Source organism: Lactuca virosa, chromosome 2 (assembly GCF_052849685.1).
Source record: "Lactuca virosa cultivar CGN04683 chromosome 2, Lactuca_virosa_CGN04683_v6, whole genome shotgun sequence".
NCBI lineage: Eukaryota > Viridiplantae > Streptophyta > Magnoliopsida > Asterales > Asteraceae > Lactuca > Lactuca virosa.
Genome location: NC_136427.1, coordinates 280,610,230 through 280,632,582, shown reverse-complemented (window position 1 = coordinate 280,632,582; position 22,353 = coordinate 280,610,230). Strand labels below are relative to the sequence as shown.

The 22,353-nt window shown below is 43.4% G+C and overlaps 1 pseudogene; it reads left to right on the top strand.

The window, feature by feature from the left end:
- Window positions 1-20,427: 20,427 nt before the first annotated feature.
- LOC145161205 (3-ketoacyl-CoA synthase 12 pseudogene) lies at window positions 20,428-22,108 on the top strand (annotated as a pseudogene).
- The last annotated feature ends 245 nt before the right edge of the window (window positions 22,109-22,353 follow it).

The window sequence follows — 22,353 nt, the reverse complement described above, 5'->3', positions numbered from 1 at the left end:
CGGTTCATGAGGTCCATGAACGCAGCAGGAGCATTGGTGAGCCCAAACGGTATCACCACAAACTCGTAATGACCATAGAGAGTCTAAAAGGTTGTCTTCTGCACATTGTCATCCCCGATTCACATATGGTGATAACCCGATCACAGATCAATCTTGGAGAACCATGATGCACCTTGAAGCTGGTCAAAAAGATCATCAATCCTTGGAAGGGGATAAGGGTTCTTCACCGTTACCTTATTCAACTCCCGATAATCTATACACATCCGATGAGACCCATCCTTCTTCTTCACAAACAGAATCGGGGCTCCCCATGGCGAACTGATCGGCCTGATAAATCCTTTGTCTAACAGCTACTGCAGTTGTGTAGACAACTCCTGCATCTCGGGAGGAGCCAACCGATATGGTGCCTTGGCTATCGGAGCCGCTCCCGGAACTAGGTCAATCCTAAACTCCACCGGTCTCTCCGGAGGTATTCCAGGCAAATCCTCCGAGAACACGTCCGGGTACTCCCAAACGATCGGTACATCATCCACGGTCGCTGTACCCTTATCCCGGGTATCCGTGACATAAACAACAAAACCCGCACAACCTTGCTGAAGGTAGCGCCTAGCCCTCACAGCTGAACATTAAGTCGGCTCACACTGCGGTCTCTCACCATGAATTATCAACCCTCCCCCACTTGGGGTCCGAACCCGAACTAGCTGCTGCTCGCAGTCAATCACTGCCCCATTGGGGCTCAACCAGTCCATGCCCACTATAACCTTATTCTCTCGCAGGGGAATAGGGACTAAATCCACGGAATACCGCTCATCGAACAACTAAAGAGTACACCCCCGATGAACCTTCGCAACCCGAACGGTCCTATCATCCGCAATCTCCACATCAAGAGGGCAGTCCAGCTCCCCCGGAGCTCCAACAAATCGCTTGCTAAGCGTGAGCGATACAAAGGATCGGGTAGCCCCTGAATCAAACAATACCAGAGCAGATATATCGTTCACAAGGAACGATCCTATAATGAAACACATAAACATAAGCAAAACAGTCACTAATAATAAAGGTATAAAGAGAGGATACATACCGGTCACAACATCGGGAGCTGCACGTGCCTCCTCTACAGTCAACTGGAAAGCCCTGCTCCTCGTCATAGGCACCTCTGACCGGCCCTGATGACTGTCCGTAATCCTCAATGTAGCAGGAGCGGGTGCTGACACCGGTCCCGCTGCTACTAAACTCGGACACTAGGCCCTCTTGTGGCCCCTCTGATTGCATTGGAAGCAAATCAGATCAGATACAATAGTGGTGATGGTGGTACCAGTACAATCCTTTCTAATGTGACCAGTCCGGCCGCACTTAAATCAGCCTAAACCACCCACCCTGCACATCCCCTCGTGCATCTTGCCGCACTTGCCACAGCGGCTACGACCCTGCTGGCTCCTCAATCTGGGATCCGATACCTTGGGCCTTTTGCCCGAACTTCCTGTCTGAACCACATCTGGATTCCTCTTCCTCTCCATCTCCAAGTCAAGCTCCCTTTACTGATCCCTCGCTATCATATCCTCCAGTGTCTTGCAGCTGGATCGGCTAACAAATTGTCGGATGTCACTCCTCATCATCTCATGGTAACGGGCCTTTTTCATCTCCTCGTCCACCACATACTGCGGACAGTGAAGGGACCTCTCTCCCTAAACATGGCGGTGATCTCAGCCACCGTCTCAGTAGTCTATTCTGGAGATCCTGAAACTGCCGTGCTAGTTGTTGCACCTCAATCACTAGTGCAAAGTCGACCTTGAACCTGGTTGAGAAATTACTCTAGGTCATCGCATCAATAGCGATATCATCTCCAATAGCACGCCCAACCTCCTCCCACCAATCATGTGCCCTGTCCTTCAGGAGGCAGGAAGCAAGTCGGACCTTGTCCCCCTCGGGACAACGGCTGGTATGAAAGGCGTTGGCGACATCTGCCAACCACCTGCTGCTAGCAATGGGGTCGCTAGCCCCATGATAGTCTGGATCTCCACAAGCTCGAAACTCCCAAAACGTCAACGTACGCGTCCCCCTCATGGCCGCCATCTCAGTGCGGAATGCGCTCAGCCTCTCATCAAGAATCTCTAAAATGCCCTCCTTAACCGTTCCGAATACCATAGGAGTCTGATCCATGATATTACGCATAATCTCATATGAAATGAACTCCCTCATCTGATCGTCAAGCTCCCGGCTCCAGAGCTCGAGCCAGATCCCTCGCCGGCACCAGAACTGCCCACTGGTCTAGTACGTAGCGTCACCATACTGAAAATATACCATAACAATCATCACAATACTCATAAAATATCGAGGGATCAAACATATACTACAAGTTTCCTGGTCTTATCACAGCCCTCCTTGACTCGAGTACGGATCCTCTGCTTTCAGTAGTACGGGCCCATACTACCTTCCACATCTATCTGTACTTTCCTCAAGGATTGCCTTGACTCCACCAAGTCCCTTTCACTACTACTGCTCTACGCTCTACTCCCATCCTAGGCTTTCCCTAGGGTAACCTCTATCCCACTCGCCGCCATCAGCTGCATAAGAAATCCCGGCTACCTTCCCCTAACTAGCTTGCGAATACCATTATATATTACTAAGACCAGATAATTCTTCGAATGAAAAGTCTCACACTACAACGGTTAGGACTCAAACAAGAGCTGCGCAATAGCATTAAAACCTAACCTTCTAAAATTATTTAGTCCTCACAAGATGTAACTTAGCGTATTCATTTACTAGTTAGTTAAAGGTAACTAGAACCCCTAAAAGCACAAAGCAAGCAGCACTCGTGCATTGAGTAACCAGAACCAAGCATATCCTAATCAGGCCATCATATTACTGACTAATCAGTACTAGCATACAATTCAACAAGCTCATATAGTAGGCATACAAGTCATCCTTCCCAGATCCTTAGCCCTAATCTAGCATGTGGTTCACATATTCACAGTTCATATCATAGCATAATCATGTATGGGTAATTTGGGAGAACTTACTTGAGCCCGACTGATTGCATGCACCACGCCCTTTTTCTCTTTTTAAGATCCTTTTTATAAAAATGGTTTTCTTTTGAAAAATTTTCATACCAAGTCCTTAGTTTGAGTTCAGACTCACCTGCAAGTGTGCCCGAATCCCTCAAACCATAGCTCTGATCACAACTTGTAACATATATAAAATATGGTCCCAAAAAATTTGTTTTTAATTTATTAAATAAACATTTGTCAAAAACATCCAACCATGTTCATAAACCAAATTATCCATATTAAAACATCAGAGTAATATCCCAGGCAAAAACATTATGGTGTGTGCAGTGCAGTCATCCCGAGCTCTTCCCTTTGCTACCGAAAGTACCTGAAACCTAAACTGAAAACCGTAAGCATGAAGCTTAGTGAATTTCCCCAAACTACCACATACCAAAACACATAATCACATATAGCGGGCCCCCACCCTGTCATTGGGCCCCGCCCGACATCGGACATAGTCCGGAATCGGGCCCCACCCGGCATCGGACATAGTCCGGCATCGGCCCCGCCCGACATCAAGTTGAACTCTGCATACATATATCATATATCAAATTAACACACATACGCATACAATGATCACATAGATACAAAGCATACAAATAGTCATCGGGCACCGCCCGACATCGGACCTTAGTCCGGAAGCATACGAGTACAGGCACATGCAAGAGTCACGAAGACACAAAGCATAAAACTATTCCTCGGGCCCCGCCCGGCATCGGATCGTAATCCGGAAGGCATATAATCATAATTACAGGCCGACATTGGTGCCTTCGACCCGTTTAGTACAAGAGGAAACTCACCTCGGAAAGCTGAATGATACGGATGATCCCCGACTGCTAGTCCTACGATTCCCCGAGCTATCAATTGACAATAAAAGCTAATTATGTCTGGGATCTAAATTACTTAACCACAAGTTCTCACTAGGGTAAAAGACCCTTTTACCCCTAACATACCCTCGCCCAAAATGAAACTCTAGATCATAACCAGTGGCCTAAAAGAGATAATTAATCTCACAAGGCCCAAAATACGGCCCAATTTCCAATTGGGCCCAATCCCTTCATATTTCCCTTAACCCAAGGTCCAAATGTATTTTCCTAACCCAAGAGTTGAATCCAGATGGCCCACTGAGGCCCAATGCATAATTCTAAGGAAACAGCCCAAATCGTGGCCCAAAAGACGCCAGCCCAAAACCACTGAGTACGCGGGGCGTACTCAGCTGTACGCTTAGCGTATAGGCTGCATGGCTCGTACGCTGCACGTACGGGCTTGTACGCCCATCATACTCTCCTGTAAAGCCATAAACCCAAAAAGAGCTTAATCCCTTAAGATCTGGAGCTCCAAACACAAATCTGAGTGCATTGAAGGGTTTTAACCCATAAAGTCAATTACTTGGCGGCTAGCATGCCCCCAAATGGACCCCAAACTAAAATTATAACAACCAACTTCCTTAGAAATGGACAAAACTCATGCATGGATGCAACAAGACTTCCAAGATGGTAACTTTCTGACTTAGGGGCTCACAAAACACCAAGGGTGGCAACCCTAAGCTTAGGAAACGACTTTAGACAATAAAGCTTCATTCTTTGGACCAAAAAGGTCCAAAAACTCAACTCAAGAGATCTAAGCATTCAGAAGACAAGTTCATGAATTTATACTTTGAAAAGGTCTGAAATGAAGCAACAATCCCAGATCTACAACTTGTCCTTTGAACTACCACCTTGCTTCAACCTTCACTTCCTTGGAGAATGAATCAAAACACCAAAAATGCTCTCAAGAGGAAGGCTGGTCTTTAATACATAATGTTCTGTATATAGGGATCAACCCTAAGATTTTGGGTTTGGGTAGTGCACGCGTACGTGCATGGCATGCGCGACCATCTCATATTAGTACGATGCTCGTACATAGGGTGGTACGCCCCGCGTACGACACCATTAAGCCCAATTAATAAGCATCCAATGGATCCAAGCCCAAATCAATACAAATAATTGAAGGACTTTTGGGCCGCGTATTTTCATGAACCAACATGGCGAGTTGGTGAGGGGGAACTCGACGTGTTGGTGGCTGGATGAGAAACCTTTAATCTTAGGGTTTTGTACCCTATATAATCCCCTTATGTCCCTAGGGCTGATCTTTTATCAGCCTCCATACCCTCATATCGTCCCTTGTGAACCGTAAACATCCTTCCCTCTCACTTGTGAGCTAGTGTGGTATTTTGGAGCAAAAGAAGAAGAAAGTTGGAAGAAGCAAGCAAGGATCTAGCAGGCAAAGCTGAAACATCCCAAAATACGATCCAAAAATTTCATTTTAAATCATCTAAGAAAAACCATAATTCATCAACATCATAATAAAATCACAATTCATGTACCCCCAAAACATCATATCAAAATACTGTATCAAAATCACTTGTCAAAACATCAAAGTCTAAACATCCCAGGTTAAAAACTGTGGTGTGTGTCATGAAGTCATCCCGAGCTCTTCCCCTTGCTAGTGGAAGTACATGAAACCAAACCTGAAAACTGTAAGCACGAAGCTTAGTGAGTCTCCCCAAACTACCACATACCATACACATAACATGCAACTAGGAGATACGGGCCCCGCCCACTCTCATGGAGATTCGGGCCCCGCCCACACTCCGCTGTCTAGGAGATTCGGGCCTCGCCCACACTTAAATGTCTAGGAGATTCGGGCCCCGCCTACACTCTGCTGTCTAGGAGATTCGAGCTCCGCCCACACTCTGTTGTCTAACATGCATACAAGTATCACACAGACAACAAGTATATCCATTTCTATCAAGCAGTCACATATCTATACTCAAATAATACTACGAGATTCGGGCCCGACCCACACTCTGATACTATGAGATTTGGGCCCCGCCCACACTCGGCTACTAACATATCACATATACGGGCCGACCTTGGTGACGTAGACTCGTTCCTACTGAAGGAAACTCACCTCGCAAAGCTTACTGCTAAAATCTCGAGTGAGGAATCTCCGACGGCTGCTCCAACGAATCCCCGACTATTATTATCATAGTAATACTTAGTCAAAACCTAATAATCCTCCTTAGGATAAAATGACCATTTTACCCTTGGTTAAAGTCAAAGTTTTGGTCAAAGTCAAACTCAAAGTCAACCATCCGAGTTGACTCAACTCGTCGAGTCATCCCCCTGACTCGTCGAGTTCTATAAATCTAGAAATCCTGAAATCGCAATCCAACTCATCGACTCCCTTAGCAGACTCGCCGAGTTCTACCTTGTACAAAATCAGGACAGAACGTCATCAACTCGTCGAGTCCCTCTCTGGACTCGCCGAGTTCCTTAGTCTGTTTGGGTCAACTTAAAGGATTAAGCCCCTACTCTTCAGATCCAAACTCCATACTCTACCTACATACTGGAAATGACTTTTTAAGCATAAAGTTTCCAACTTTACCCGTTATTAATCCTTTTAAATGGGTTTAGCTAAAAACCCTAGTTTTTTAGGATATAGATCTTTGTCCAAAAGCCTTATCACTCCAAACCAAAGCATGAAAACCCATATCTAAGTCCTAGATACTAAAAGAACACGTAAAGCCTCAGACATTCCTTCCATGCATGGCCTTTTGGGGCTCAAAAGGCCGTAACAACACCTTAGAGCTTGCATGGGGGATTCAATGGCATAAAGTTTTCACCTTTATGCTTTAACAACCCTTAATGATCCCAGATCAGCAAGGATCCTTGCTTGGGACGCCCTAATTCCAAGGGTCAAGCTTCTTGAACCAAAACCATCAAAAAGTGGAAATAAGGAGATCTAATGAACAAATGATCAAGTTAGAGACTTGATTACCAGAAAGTGAAGGGGATGAGATGTTGCCTCTGGATCTACAATCTTCTCTTGGAGTCTTTTAGCTTCTTCTTCTTGTACAAGCTTCAAATCACACAAGAACACTCAACAATGGCTCACACACTCACACAATGCTCTAGGGTTTCGTCGATTAGGGTTTGGGACTTGGAGGGTGGAACTGAGGCCAAAAGGTGGGGATTAAGATGCTTAAATAGGGCGCAAAACCCCAAAATTAGGGTTTCACTATGGCAGACCTACTCGCTGAGTCGAGGGCTCTCGACTCGTAGAGTATATAGCTTAAAAACAGCGTCCAAAACTCGTTTGTACGCGACGATTCTGGGGCTTCCAACTCGTCGAATAGCTCTATTAAAATGAATAAATTATAAATAAATGCGTACCAGAAACCAGGCGTTACAATTATCCCCCACTTGACTTAGACTTCGTCCTCGAAGTCTGCTGCGTCTGGAAACAACTCTGGGTAGTGCTCCCTCATCTCCTCCTCGGGCTCCCAAGTCCACTAAGAACCCTTGTGGTGCTGCTACTGCACATTCACTAGCTGAACAACCTTGTTCCTCAAGGTTTTCGTCTTGTGATCCAGAATCGCCACCGGCCTCTCAATGTAGTTCAAACTTTCGTCAACCTGAATATCCTCTAAGGTCACAATCGCTTAATCATCCACTAAGCACTTCCGCAACTGGGAAACATGGAAAATGTTGTGGATCTGGATGAGCTCTGCTGGAAGATCCAATCGATACGTCACCTTTCCCACCCGGGCTATAACCCTGAAAGGGCCGATATACCTGGGGCCTAGCTTTCCCCGCTTCCAGAACCGGATGACACCTTTCCAAGGTGACACCTTAAGAATGACCATATCACCCACCTGAAACTCCAAGTCTGAACGTCGTTTGTCGGCGTTGCTCTTCTGCCGACTCGAAGCAGTCTGGAGCCTGCTCCGGACCTGGTGGATCCTCTCTGTAGTCATGAGTACTACCTCAGTACTGCCCATGAATCTCTGACCGACCTCGCCCCCACAGATTGGGGTCCTACACATCCTCCCGTAGAGCATCTTGAAGGGAGGTCGGTCTATGCTGCCATGGTAACTGTTGTTATATGAAAATTCCGCTAATGGAAGATACGTATCCCAACTGCCACCGAAATCCAAAACACATTCACGTAGCATGTCCTCGAGAGTCTGTATCGTCCCTCGCTCTGTCCGTCCATCTGAGGGTGGAAAGCAGTGCTGAAGTGGAGATGAGTACCCATCTCGTCGTGAAACCGCTTCCAAAATCTAGAAGTGAAACGGACATCTCAGTTCGACACCACCGAGACAGGCACTCCATGTTGTGCCACTATCTCGCGCACGTAAATCTCGGCCAGATTCTCGACCGATATGCTCTCCTGGATCGGGATAAAATGAGCACTCTTGGTCAACCGATCCATGATGACCCATATCGAATCTACTCCATGTGCGGTCCTAGGAAGTTTCGTTATGAACTCCATAGTGATATCTTCCCATTTCCACACGGGCATGTCCAACGGCTGCATCTTACCGTGGGGACGCTGGTGTTCGGCCTTGACCATCCTGCAGGTCAAGCACTGCTCCACGTACCATGCTACGTCCCACTTCATGCAGGGCCACCAGTAATCACGGCGAAGATCCCTATACATCTTTGTCGCCCCGGGATGGATGGAGAACCTCGACTTATAGGCCTCATCCATCAGGACCTGTCGTACTCCACCCCAGTACGGAACCCAGACCCTCCCATGCAGGGACAAAAATCCACGACTGTCATAATTAAATGAAGCCACCTGACCTATGATCCGCTCGCACTTCCGGCACTCCTCCTTCAGGCCCTCTACCTGCGTCTCTCTAATCTGATCCAACAATGGACTAATCACTATCATCCTTAGACAGATGTCTCGAATCGGGGCCGCTACCGGCTTGCGGCTCAGGGGGTCAGCCACCACATTGGCCTTGCCTGGATGGTAAAGGATCTCACAGTCGTAGTCCTTCACCACATCTAACCATCGACGTTGCCTCATATTCAGATTCGGATGATCCATGAGGTACCTTAAACTCTTGTGGTCTGTGTAAATGGTACAACAGACCCCATAGAGGTAATGCCACCAAATCTTGAGGGCGAACACCATAACCCCCAGCTCCAAATCATGTGTCGGATAGTTAGCCTCGTGAGGATGCAACTGCCTCAAAGCGTAAGCTATCACATGACCCCGATGCATCAATATCACACCCATGCCCATAATCAAAGCATCACAGTAAACCACGAAGTCATTGACCCCCTCCGGAAAAGTCAGGATCGGTGCCTCACACAACCGCTGTCTGAGAGTCTCGAAAGCTGCCTGCTGCTCAGGCCCCCAGCGGAAGGTCACCAACTTCTTGGTCAGTCGGGTCCAAGGAACAACGATCTTGGAGAAGTCCTGAATAAATCTCCAGTAATAACCCGCTTGACCAAGGAAACTCTGAATCTCAGTTGGAGACCTCGGAATCTCCCACTGCATCACAACCTCTATCTTGGCCGGATCGACCAGAATACCCTTCTGGTTGACAAGGTGCCCAAGAAACTGCACCTCGCGCACCTCCCTCTGGTTTGCAAAAAGTCTCTCCCTCCTCAGTTTCTCCAGCACCTCCCTCAGGTGCTCCTCATGCTGCTCCTGAGTCTTGGAATAAACCAAGATATCATCAATGAAGACTATCACAGACCGATCCAGCATCGATCTGCACACGCGATTCATGAGGTCCATGAACGCGGCTGGAGCATTGGTAAGCCCAAACGGCATCACCACAAACTCGTAATGACCATAGCGAGTCCTAAAAGTTGTCTTCTGCACATCCTCATCCCTGAATCGCATCTGATGATAACCCGATCGCAGATCAATATTGGAGAACCAAGATGCACCCTGTAGCTGGTCAAACAAATCATCAATCCTCGGGAGGGGATAACGGTTTTTCACCGTTACCTTATTCAGCTCCGGGTAATCTATGCACATGCGATGTGACCCGTCCTTCTTCTTTACAAACATGATCGGGGCTCCCCATGGCGAACTGCTCGACCTGATAAATCCCTTGTCTAGCAGCTCTTGCAGCTGCGTAGACAACTCCTGCATCTCAGGAGGAGCCAACCGATATGGTTCCTTGGCTATCGGAGCCGCACCAGGGACTAGGTTAATCCTAAACTCAACTTGTCTCTTAGGAGGTATCCCCGGTAAATCCTTCGGGAATACGTCCGAGTACTCTCTCACAACCGGTACATCATTGACTGTCGCCTTACCCTCATCCCGGGTATCCATAACATAGGCGACATAACCCGCGCAACCCTGCTGAAGGTAGCGCCTCACTCTCGATGCTGAGCATAGAGTCAATCCACACTGCGGCCTCTCGCCCTGAATCACTAACCCTCCCTCACTAGGAGTCCGACCCCTCACTAGCTGCTGCTCGCAGTCGATGACTGCCCCATTGGGGCTCAACCAATCTATACCAACTATAACCTTATTCCCTCGCATGTGAATAGGGACTAGATCTACAGAAAACTGCTCATCAAATAACTGCAGTGTACATCCTCGGTGAACTCTCACAACCCTGACGGTTCTATCGTCTGCTATCTCCACATCAAGCGGGCTATCCAGCTCTCCAGGAGCACGTGTGAATCGCTTGATGAGCGCGAGTGACACAAAAGATCGGGTGACACCCGAATCAAACAGTCGCAAGGCTGATATACCGTTCACTAAGAACGATCCTATAACAAACACATAAGCATAAGCAATAATCAATACAAATAAAGAGATAAGGAGAAGATACATATCTTTAACAACATCAGGACCTGCACGTGCCTCCTCTGCTGTCAACTGGAAGGCTCTGCTCTTCGTCACTGGCGCCTCTGTCCGACCCTGACAGCCGTCTGTAATCCTCAATATAGCATGGGCGGGTGCCGCCACCTTCCCTGCTGCTACTAAACTCGGACACTGGAACCTCTTGTGGCCCCTCTGATTGCACTGAAAGCAAATCAGATCAGATGATGTGGTGGTGGTGGTAGCAGTACAATCCCTGCTGACATGTTCGTTTCGGCCGCACTTGAAGCAGCCCGAACTACCCGCGCTACACGTCCCCTCGTGCCCCCTGCCATACTTGCCGCAGCGGCCTCATCCCTGCTGGCCCTTCCTCCGTGAATCTACCTTGGGCTTTTTGCCCGAGCCCTCCACTCCAAACACCGTCTCTGGCTTCCTCTTCTTCTCCATCTCTAAATCAATCTCTCTCTCACGAGCCCTAGCAATCATATCCTCCAGCGTCTTGCAGCTGGAACGGCTCACAAACTGGCGGATATCACTCCGCAACTGATAGCTTATTTATTTCCATATTTTTAGTAGTTTATTTTAGTATTTTTAGCTCTTTTTATTAGTATTGCATTGTATATTCTTTATTTTCTTTATCGTGGATCGTGCCGGGTACTTTTTATTTTGCATGATATATTTTGCAGGGTTTTGGAGCTCGTTGCGGTTGCGGTTTGACTGCAGTTGGGCTTGGTGGGATTTTCGATGCATTATTAGACTTTACGGATCCATCAAAGGAGATTTGGGCTTAAAAAGTTGAAGAGGTGGATGAAGTGGGCTTGTAAAGATGGGTCATGAATTCTTATTTTGGGCTTGGACAATCCATATTTAAAGCTTGCAGATGATTGGCCAAATTTGAATCATGTGAGGCATGGAGGGGACCAAGGGAATCTTGGGTAGTGGAGTGGTGTAGTGGAGAAAAATAGACCAATATCATTCCAACAACACTTGCGAGGGTGAAGTCTCAGGCGTGCAACACTTGCGCGGGTACCCGCGCAACTGCACACTTTTGGGCATTTTGGTCATTTTGGTCATTTTGGTCATTTTGTTCACCATTTACCTTGGGGTTGGATCTTTCAGAGACACTTCGATTTTCCACCATTGGAAACCATTAGAGACAATTTTTGGAGCTTGATGCTAATTCTTCTCATCTTTCTAAGTAATTGGTAGATTCTTGATGCAAAAACACTTTTGTGATTGTTATTTTGTTGCCGTGAGTGGCTAGTTTCTTTATTTTGGTTAACTTTGGCTAAAACCCTTGGATATTTATGGGTTTTTGAAGGATTCATGCTTAATTGTCATTTATCTTATGTTTATGATTCTAATTCATATTTCTTATGCTTGTTTAATACTTTGATCGTGAGCTTGGTACTTGAATGAGCAATTGTTGGTTTATTTCTTTGGTTTAGCATTGAATCATTGAATTTAATTAGAACAAGAGCTTTATGATGGTAGAAATCATCTCTAGTTTATGAGTCATGTCTCCTTTATGGATGTGTAAGCATTGACATCCTCTAGGAATTGGGGATTCCTTCATTCTTAAGGCTAATCAACTTCTTGGGTTCAATTGCTTCAATTGAATCCTTGATTTTGATTAAGAAGGTGTGTTGTAGGCTTCCCCAACCTCCATACTACCTATCAGGAATCTTGGCATATCATGCTTCATGATTGCTATAACCAATTTGGGATGAATGATAAGCTTCATATTGAATCCTAATGATAAACAAACAAATGTTCATTGTGTTGAATTACCTTGGTTAACCAATTCTCTCTAATTTTTTAGCATCTCACCATCTTGCTTAATTGCAACCTTTTTAGTTATTCAAGTCTTTTAGTTTTCAAGCAATCACAACACCCCTCTTTTAGTTAAATTTTAGTTAGTTAGTTTATTTACACTAGTTCTATTGGATTCCATTGGTAATTGAATACAACCATTTCCCCGAGGATCGATACCCCTTTTTACCATTATATTACGTTTTATTTGTAAACAAAGGGTGTAATTTGCTTGGTGGACTTGACATCCCACCAGCAACATCTCATGATATCAGGCCTTCTTCATCTCCTCGTCCTCCACGTACTGCGGAACGAGAAGGGCCCTCTCCCTAAACTTGGCGGTGATCTCCGCCACTGTCCCAGTCGTCTGCTCGAGATCATGAAACTCCCTAGCTAGTTGTTGCACCTCAATCACAGGTGCAAACTCGGCCCTAAACCTGGCAGAAAAATCACTGCAGGTCATCGCATCTAAAACCGCATCATCCCTAATGGCTCGTCTGACCTCCTCCCACCAATCACGTGCCCTGTCCTTCAAAAGATAGGACGCAAGTCGAACCTTGTCCCCCTCGGGACACCTGCTGGTGTGGAATACGTTGGCGACATCCGCCAACCGTCTGGTACTCGCAATGGGGTCCCGAGCCCCATGGTAATTGGGATCTCTACAAGCCCTGAACTCCCTAAATGTCAGTGTGCGCGCCCCTAGCATGGCCGCCATCTCGGTGCGAAATGCACCCAACCTCTCATCAAGTATCTCCAAGATGCCGTCCTTGACCGAACCAAAGATCACAGGAGTCTGGTCTAGAATGTTGTGTGTGATCTCAGACGAGATTAACTCTCTCGTCTGCTCATCCAGCTGCCCGACTCCAGAGCCCGAGCTTGATCCCTCACCAGTGCCTGAAGTGTCGGCTAGCCTAGTGTGTAGCGTCACCATACTGAAAATACACCATAACAAACATCAGTATACTCATCATATCTCGAGGGATCTCATACACTATAAGTTTCCTGGATTCATCTCAGCACTCCTTGATTCGAGTACGGATCTTCTGCTTTCAGTAGTACGGGCCCATACTACCTTCCACATCTATCTGTATTTTCCTCAAGAACTGCCTTGACTCCACCAAGTCCCTTCTACTGCTACTGCTCTCTGCTACTCTGATCCTAGGCTTGCCCTAGGGTAATTACCAACCCACTCTGCGCCATCAACTGCATAAGAATTCTCTACTATCTCCCTCTAACTAGCTCGTGAATACCATTACATATCACTAAGACTAGATAATTCTTCGAATGAGAGGTCTTACCCTACAACGGTTAGACTCAAACGAGAGATCCGGAATAGAGCTAAACCTAACCTTCTGAAATTATTTAATCCTCGCAATATGTAACTTAACATATTCATTTACTAGTTAGTTAGAGATAACTAGAACTCCTAAAAGCACAAAGCAAGCAACATTCGATCATTGAGTACACATAATCAAGCATATCCTAATCAGGCCACCATATCACTGACTAATTTGTACTAGCATGCAGTGTTGGATAAGGTGTCTAAGTCCATAACTATTTCTGGTATGTACTTGACCCGGTTGGCATGGTCCATTTGGGTTGCATGGCATTGCAATACTTGGATAGACCAAAATGAGAGAAAGGACACTTAAGTTTTATTAATATATTATAAGTTCTAATATCTTAATAATATTATGTAATTAGTATTGATCAAAGAATTAATTTGGAATTAATTAAGTGATCAAAAAGAGACTAATTAAATATATGGGGTTGATTGTGTAAATCATCCATTCTTGTATAGTGGGCTAATGATCCATGGTTTGTATGGATTGGGCTAAAACCCATAAGGTGCTCCATGGATAGTCCATGGAGGTTACAAACCCATGGATCATGGAATATGGAAAGCCGTGACAATTAGGGTTTACATGGTATAACCCTACTTGTGTCACAACTATATAAAGACCCCTTGTCTAGCAAAATTGGCACTACTACAAGCAAGAAAAGAGGGCTAGTCGATTTTGAGGTGTTAGTAAACTTCTCTCAAGGTTATTCCAAGTGTTGTGGTGTTGTGTGAGACATTTGAGGCATCACACTTGAGGTGCTAGGCTCACAAGGTTCTCAAGGAATCCAAACAACACAATGTATGTTCTTCTTCTAGCATTTATGTTTAAAAGTTGCCCATGCTATGCTAGATAGGTTAAGAACCTTGGAAATCAAATTTGCATGTATCTTAGTAAAACATAGATCCAAGGTTTATAGGGTTGCATGTACACCTTAGGAGTGTTAGAATGCTCAAAACCCTTCATGCAGTTCATAAAGCTGATACACATACAACATGCACATAAGGCATCCTTCCTAGATCCTTAGCCCTAATCTAGCATGCAGTTCTCATAAGCATATCATAACATAAACTTGTATGGGTAATTTGAGAGTACTTACTTGAGCTCGGCTGATTGCATGCACCACACCCTTTTCTCTTTTCAAAACTTTTTTCTCTTTTCAAAGCTCTTTTTATAAAAATGATTTTCTTTATAAATTTTCCTACCAGTTCCTTAGTTTGAGTTCAGACACACCCGAGAGCGTGTCCGAATCCCTCAAACCAAGGCTCTGATACCAACTTGAAACATCCCAAAATACGGTCCAACAATTTCGTTTTAAATCATTTAAGAAAAACCATAATTCATCAACATCATAATAAAATCACAAATCATGTATCCCCAAAACATCATATCAAAATATTGTATCAAAATCACGTGTCAAAACATCAGAGTCTAAACATCCCAGGCTAAAAACTATGGTGTGTGTCATGCAGTCATCCCGAGCTCTTCCCCTTGCTAGTGGAAGTACCTGCAACCAAAACTGAAAACTGTAAGCACGAAGCTTAGTGAGTCTCCCCAAACTACCACATACCATACACATAACATGCAACTAGGAGATACGGGCCCCGCCCACTCTCATGGAGATTCGGGCCCCGTCCACACTCCGCAGTCTAGGAGATTCGGGCCCCGCCCACACTCTGTTGTCTAGAAGATTCGGGCCCTGCCCACACTCTGCTGTCTAGGAGATTCGGTCCCCGCCCATACTCTGATGTCTAGGAGATTCGGGCCCCACCCACACTCTGCTGTCTAACATGCATACAAGTATCACACAGACAACAAGTATATCTATTTCTATCAAGCAGTCACATATCTATACTCAAATAATACTACGAGATTCGGGCCCCGCGCACACTCGGCTACTATAAGATTTGGGCCCCACCCACACTCGGCTACTAACATATCACATATACGGGCCGACCTTGGTGCCGTAGACTCGTTCCTACTAAAGGAAACTCACCTCGCAAAGCTTACTGCTGAAATCTCGAGTGAGGAATCTCCGACGGCTGCTCCAACGACTCCCCGACTATTATTTTCACAGTAATACTTAGTCAAAACCTAATAATCCTCCTTAGGGTAAAATGACCATTTTACCCCTGGTCAAAGTCAATGTTTTGGTCAAAGTCAAAGTCAAAGTCAACCATCCGAGTTGACTCAACTCGTCGAGTCATCCCCCTGACTCGCCGAGTTCTATAAATCCAGAAATCCTGAAATCGCGATCCAACTCGTCGAGTCCCTTAGCAGACTCGCCGAGTTCTACCTTGTACAAAATCGGGACATAACATCATCAACTCGTCGAGTCCCTCTCTAGACTCGCCGAGTTCCTTAGTCTGTTTGGTTCAACTTAAAGGATTAAGCCCCTACTCTTCAGATCCAAACTCCATACTCTACCTACATACTGGAAATTCCTTTTTAAGGGTAAAGTTTCCAACTTTACCCGTTATTAATCCTTTTAAATGGGTTCAGCTAAAAACCCTAGTTCTTTAGGACATAGATATGTGTCCAAAAGCCTTATCACTCCAAACCAAAGCATGAAAACCCAGATCTAAGTCCTAGATACTAAAAGAACACGTAAAGCCACAGACTTTCCTTTCATGCATGGCCTTTTGGGGCTCAAAAGGCCATAACAACACCTTAGAGCTTGCATGGGGGCTTCAATGGCATAAAGTTTGCACCTTTATGCCTTAACAACCCTTAATGATCCCAGATCTACAAGGATCCTTGCTTGGGACGTCCAAATCCCAAGGGTCAAGCTTCTTGAACCAAAACCCTCAAAAAGTGGAAATAAGGAGATCTAATGAAGAAAGGATCAAGTTAGAGACTTGATTACTAGAAAGTGAAGGGAATGAGATGTTGCCTCTGGATCTACAATCTTCTCTTAGAGTCATTTAGCTTCTTCTTCTTCTACAAGCTTCAAATCACACAAGACCACTCAACAATGGCTCACACACTCACACAATGCTCTAGGGTTTCGTGGATTAGGGTTTGGGACTTAGAGGCTGGAAATGAGGCCAAAAGGTGGGGATTAAGATGCTTAAATAGGGTGCAAAACCCCGAAATTAGGGTTTCACTCTGGCAGACCTACTCGCCGAGTCGAGGCTCTCGACTCGTCGAGTAGGTAGCTTAAAACCCGCGTCTAAAACTCGTTTCTACTCGACGAGTCGAGGCTCCCAACTCGTCGAGTAACTCTATTAAAATGAATAAATTATAAATAAATGTGTGCCAGAAACCAGGCGTTACAAAAGCTCTCATCTTCAGTTTGACACTCTTCTGGACCGTTGTAAGTGTCCAAGATCTAATTTTTATTCCTCTATGTTGTTAGATCTTGAGTTTTGTCCCTTTTTCTTCTTATTCTTGGATGTTGCAATGGATGGATCTCATAAAGTTTGCAACTTTATGAATATCCAGATCAAGGTGACCTTGTAGCGGTTTGGATCTGGTCTTTAGCCAAGTTTTGATGCCATGCATGGGGTTTAGGTCATATTTTCCCCTTTTTGACCCATCTTGGGTTCAAGACATGCATTGGACATGCATGTCTATAAAGCACCAACCTTTGGGTTGATTTTGGTGCTAGAATCTCTTCTAGAAAGGGTGGGTTTCAGATCTCAAGGATTTTGTGCTTATTGGTTAACCCTTGAATCTTTAAACCTTTTGGTTAAGTTTTTGAGCACTTGGGGTAGCCCCAAAAGAATAAAGTTGGAAACTTTATCCTTTTGATAGCATTTGAGCTTAGATCTGAGGCTTGGAGTTCCTAAAATCGTAAGATCAGCTGAATGTATTAAGCTCGGGCAAACTCGGCGAGTTTGCAAGCCATCTCGGCGAGTTTGCAAGCCATCTCGGCGAGTTAGCAAGCCAACTCGGCGTGTTGGCTGGGATTTTCCCGATCTTCTGATTACGGTAGGAACTCGACGATTTTATTGGTGCACTCGACGAGTTGGGTCAACATGGACTGTTGGCATTGACCGTTAACTTTGACTTTGATCATGGTTGACCAAGTTTGACCTTGAGGGGTATTTTGGGTATTTTAGTATTTTGGGATTTTGATGGTTATGGTCATTTGGATTGGTAGGTATTGGTTGGAGCTGAGATTCGGAGTCAAGATCTCATCAGCTAAGGATCAGATCGAGAGCTGAGTCTTCTTCATTGTACTTGCGGGTCGAAGGTACCAATGTCGACCCATTGGATTGATATCCCGTTATGCATGTTGCTATGTTGTTATGATCTGTTAGATCGGTATCCTAATAGATAGGAGGATGTTATGCTTAGTGATCTGTTAATTCTGTTTGACTGGATGTAGACTGTTATATGATTATCTGTTATATGTGCACATGTCTGATTGGTGGCTGAGGCTTCTCTGCTTTGTGCGTAAGCCAATAGGCCTGCGTATTCCAGCCCGATGGTTGATTGAACCCATAATATGTTGGCATTCCAACCCGATGGTGGAGGGGCCTGGGGCATTCCATCCCGAGGATGATTGGCCCCATAGTATGTTGTTTGTCGTATATGTTATCTGTTGTGTGTTGGTACTCTGGGGGAACTCACTAAACTTCGTGCTTACAGTTTTGGTTTATGGTTTCAGGTACTTCAGTGGACCGTGGCAAGGTGAATGCGTGACCGTACACATCCTCGTGTTTTTGGGACTTATGATTTTGAGAAACTCTGATAATGAAAATGTATTGAAAACTATGTTGTAAACGATTCTAATTTTTAAGTAATGTTTTAGAAACAATGATTTTTGTAACTACCTCTTTAGTGAATGGGTTGTTTTAAAAAGTTAAAAAATTTGTTGAAATTTTCGGGATGTTACATAAATTTTAATTTGTAATTCAAGAAATTTAGGATATATATATATATATATATATATATATATATATATATATATATATATATATATATATATATATATATATATATATATATATATATATATATATATATATACATCAAGAAAATGGCTAAAATGTTTGTGTTTCAGGAAGTAATAAGATAGCTTATTATTATACCATAGGGTTACTATCTATGTATATTTTAGTTTTAATATATATATTTCAAAATAACCTCTAAAACTAAAGCTCAGCCCAAGAAAAATCATCTACCCTAATATACGGTTATCCACTCCTTCTCTTCCTATCTCCCACGTCAGCATCTTCATCACCCCATCCATCTTTCATCTTCTCTAATATCCATCGTTGGTTGCTAAGTCATGGAAGACAGAGTAGTCATCGCACAACCACCGAACCTCAATCCATCCCTTATATATATCCATAGGCGGATCTACATTGGATCCCGGGATGCCCTTTAAAAAAATTAGTAGTATAAATTTTTCCGACAAATTTCGTTTATGTTCCGGTCCTTAATATAAATATGTTTAGTGAAAAAATAATTTGGTTCAGTTGGTTATGGTTATAGCATTATACGGATTTTATACATATTATATTATGATGTTGTAAAAATTAAACACAAGTATCGAGTCATCCAAGTGATAAAGTGCTGAAATTTTAACTTGGATGTCCTTATTCCGAATCTCGGCTTTGATACGGGTGTATTTTATTTTGTTTATCAGTTTCTATCCTATGTCCCTTCAACTTGTTTCTTATTTCTTATAATTTTAAAATTGTCCCACATCGGCCATAACATGAAACATAGCTCCTATACATTTGTTATATAAGCAACACAAACTTCTTAATTCTCAACAAGTTAAACTTTCGAATGGGTTTGGGTTTAAACCCGAAACCGAGTTTGGAAAACTGAAAATCCAAAAAACTGAACTCAACGGTTTGAGATACCTATTTACTTTGACCCTGGCTCCGCCACTATATATATATATATATATATATATATATATATATATATATATATATATATATATATATATATCACTCCTCTTTAAATAGAAGATGAAGTAGGCATTGCTTTTGTATACATTGAAGTAGGATTCGGTTCTTGGGACCCTCGTTTACCCACTGGCTCACGTTATTACCCATAAGATACATGATTCGACCGATTCACGATTTAACTCGACTCGGTACGAGTCAGACATGAACTCATAAATTTTGACTGAGTCACATCTAAAGCCGAGTCATACTCAAAGTCAATTCTTTTCTGGTATGAAATGACTTGATTCGTACGAGTTTAACAACTATGATGGTAACTAAATTAAATTTTGTAAAATTGTTCTTTTGTGATATATACTAATAAAACTAACTTATAAATTAATCTTTGTAAAAGTATAAACGGCTAAAGAGTTAAGATGCTACTATACGTATCCTCCTCGTTCGTATAAACTGCAAAATTATGGAGGTACGCATACACAATTCCACTCAAGGAGGATACACAAAACATTAGGGGTAAGTATAGAATTTTCAAAAAAGTTAACCTCTACAAGTGAATACATCGTGTCGCGCGCAATACTTGCATGATATTACCCCCGACATGATGTGACTTTTATACCCAAGTGCCACATTATTTTAATGTGTTTATTTATTGCAACATTTATTTCAATCTTACCAAGGTTTCTGCTGGAAAATACCTTAATATGGTTTCTCAGCTAGCTGCCTATATAAATGTTGATATTGAGTCGTATAAACACACACAAACACAGTGAGCATTAAAGGATGCTTGTGATATCGGCATGCCTTTTGGCTCTATCTCTATTATACCTCTTCTATAAACTTATTGATAAAAGAATAAGTCAATCATGTTACATCTTGCATTATGAGTGCTTCAAGCCTACGGAGGACCGGAAAGTCTCCACTGAATTTTCAGGGAAAATGATCAGGAAATGCAAGAATTTGGGAATCGAAGACTACCAATTTTTGTTACGAGCAATTGTTAGCTCGGGTATAGGTGAAGAAACTTATGGCCCAAGAAACTTCTTCTTAGGCCATGGAACTAACTCAAGTCTCAACGACAGCCTACATGAAATGGATGAGTTCTTTTCAGAAACTCTAGATAAGCTGTTCAGTCGATCTAGAGTTTCACCACAAGACATTGACATATTGGTTGTCAATGTCTCTGTGATGGCTTCAGTGCCATCACTAACGTCTCGTATCATCAACCATTACAAGATGAGAAACGATATCAAATCTTTTAATCTGTCAGGAATGGGATGTAGTGCGAGTTTGATCTCTATAAACATCGTCCAAAACATGTTCAAGACTCATCGAAACAAATTGGCTCTTGTCTTAACTTCAGAGTCGATCGCACCAAGCTGGTACAACGGCAACGAGAGGTCCATGATCCTCACCAACTGTTTGTTCCGTTGTGGAGGTGCAGCAGTGCTGTTAACAAACAAAAGAGGTCTACAAAAGCAATCCATGTTCAAGCTAAAGTGTCTGGTTCGAACCCATTTGGGATCAAGCGATGAAGCTTACACATGTTGCAGGCAACAAGAAGATGACAAAGGCCATGTAGGGTTTTTCCTAGGGAAAACATTACCAAGAACAGCAACACGAGCTCTAACCGAAAACTTAAAAAATATAGCACCAAAGATATTGCCATTAACGGCTCTATTTTGTTTCATTTTGATAGCAAATATCCAGAAATTTGGTGCTAAGTTTTTGCATATTAGGGTTAAACGAAAGGTCATTTTGAACTTCAAGTTGGGTGTGGACCATTTCTGCTTGCACCCAGGTGGGAAGGCGGTGATTGATGGGGTTAAGCAGAGCTTAGGGTTAACTGAAGGTGATATGGAGCCATCGAGGATGACTCTACACAGATTTGGGAACACATCTGCAAGTAGTTTGTGGTATGTTTTAGGGTACATGGAGGCAAAGAAGAGGTTGAAGAAGGGAGATCGGGTTTTGATGATCGGGTTCGGATCCGGGTTCAAGTGTAATAGTTGTATGTGGGAGGTATTGAGGGATTTGGATGATAAGAACGTTTGGGAGGATTGTGTTGATAACTTTCCACCAAAATCGTTAACTAATCCTTATTTAGAGAAATACGGATGGATTAATGACGACCCATGGATACCACCACCTGAAATTGTTCAAGCTTTCGCATCAATCGAATCAGGAGATTGAGTTCAATTCTGACGTTTGGATATATAAAAATATGTACAGAGTTTGTGTTATAATTTCACTAATTAAGTTAAAGTTATGTATCTCCGAAAATAGAAATTCGTTTAGTAGAGTTTCTTTTTATGTGTAATTTAATTTGTATTTAGTTAAAGTTTAGTTACAATCTTTAGAAGATTGTGCCGAGGAAAAAAGATGCATATACGATATAATTTGTTTTTTTTTTAAAGTATCATATAGACGTACAAGTTTATTGATAAATGTACTTTTATAGGGTACAAATGTCTTACACTAATATATCATGTGATAAAACTCTGGGTATTATATATTTAAGATTTGTATCATATAAATAGATGTCTGCTTTAATTTTGTGTTGTCATTTTTTAAGTATTGATTTTTAAACAAATACTTAATTAATTTTATCTTAATTAAAAAACATGGTAAAACTCACCATTTGGATAGTCCACGCCGGCCCGC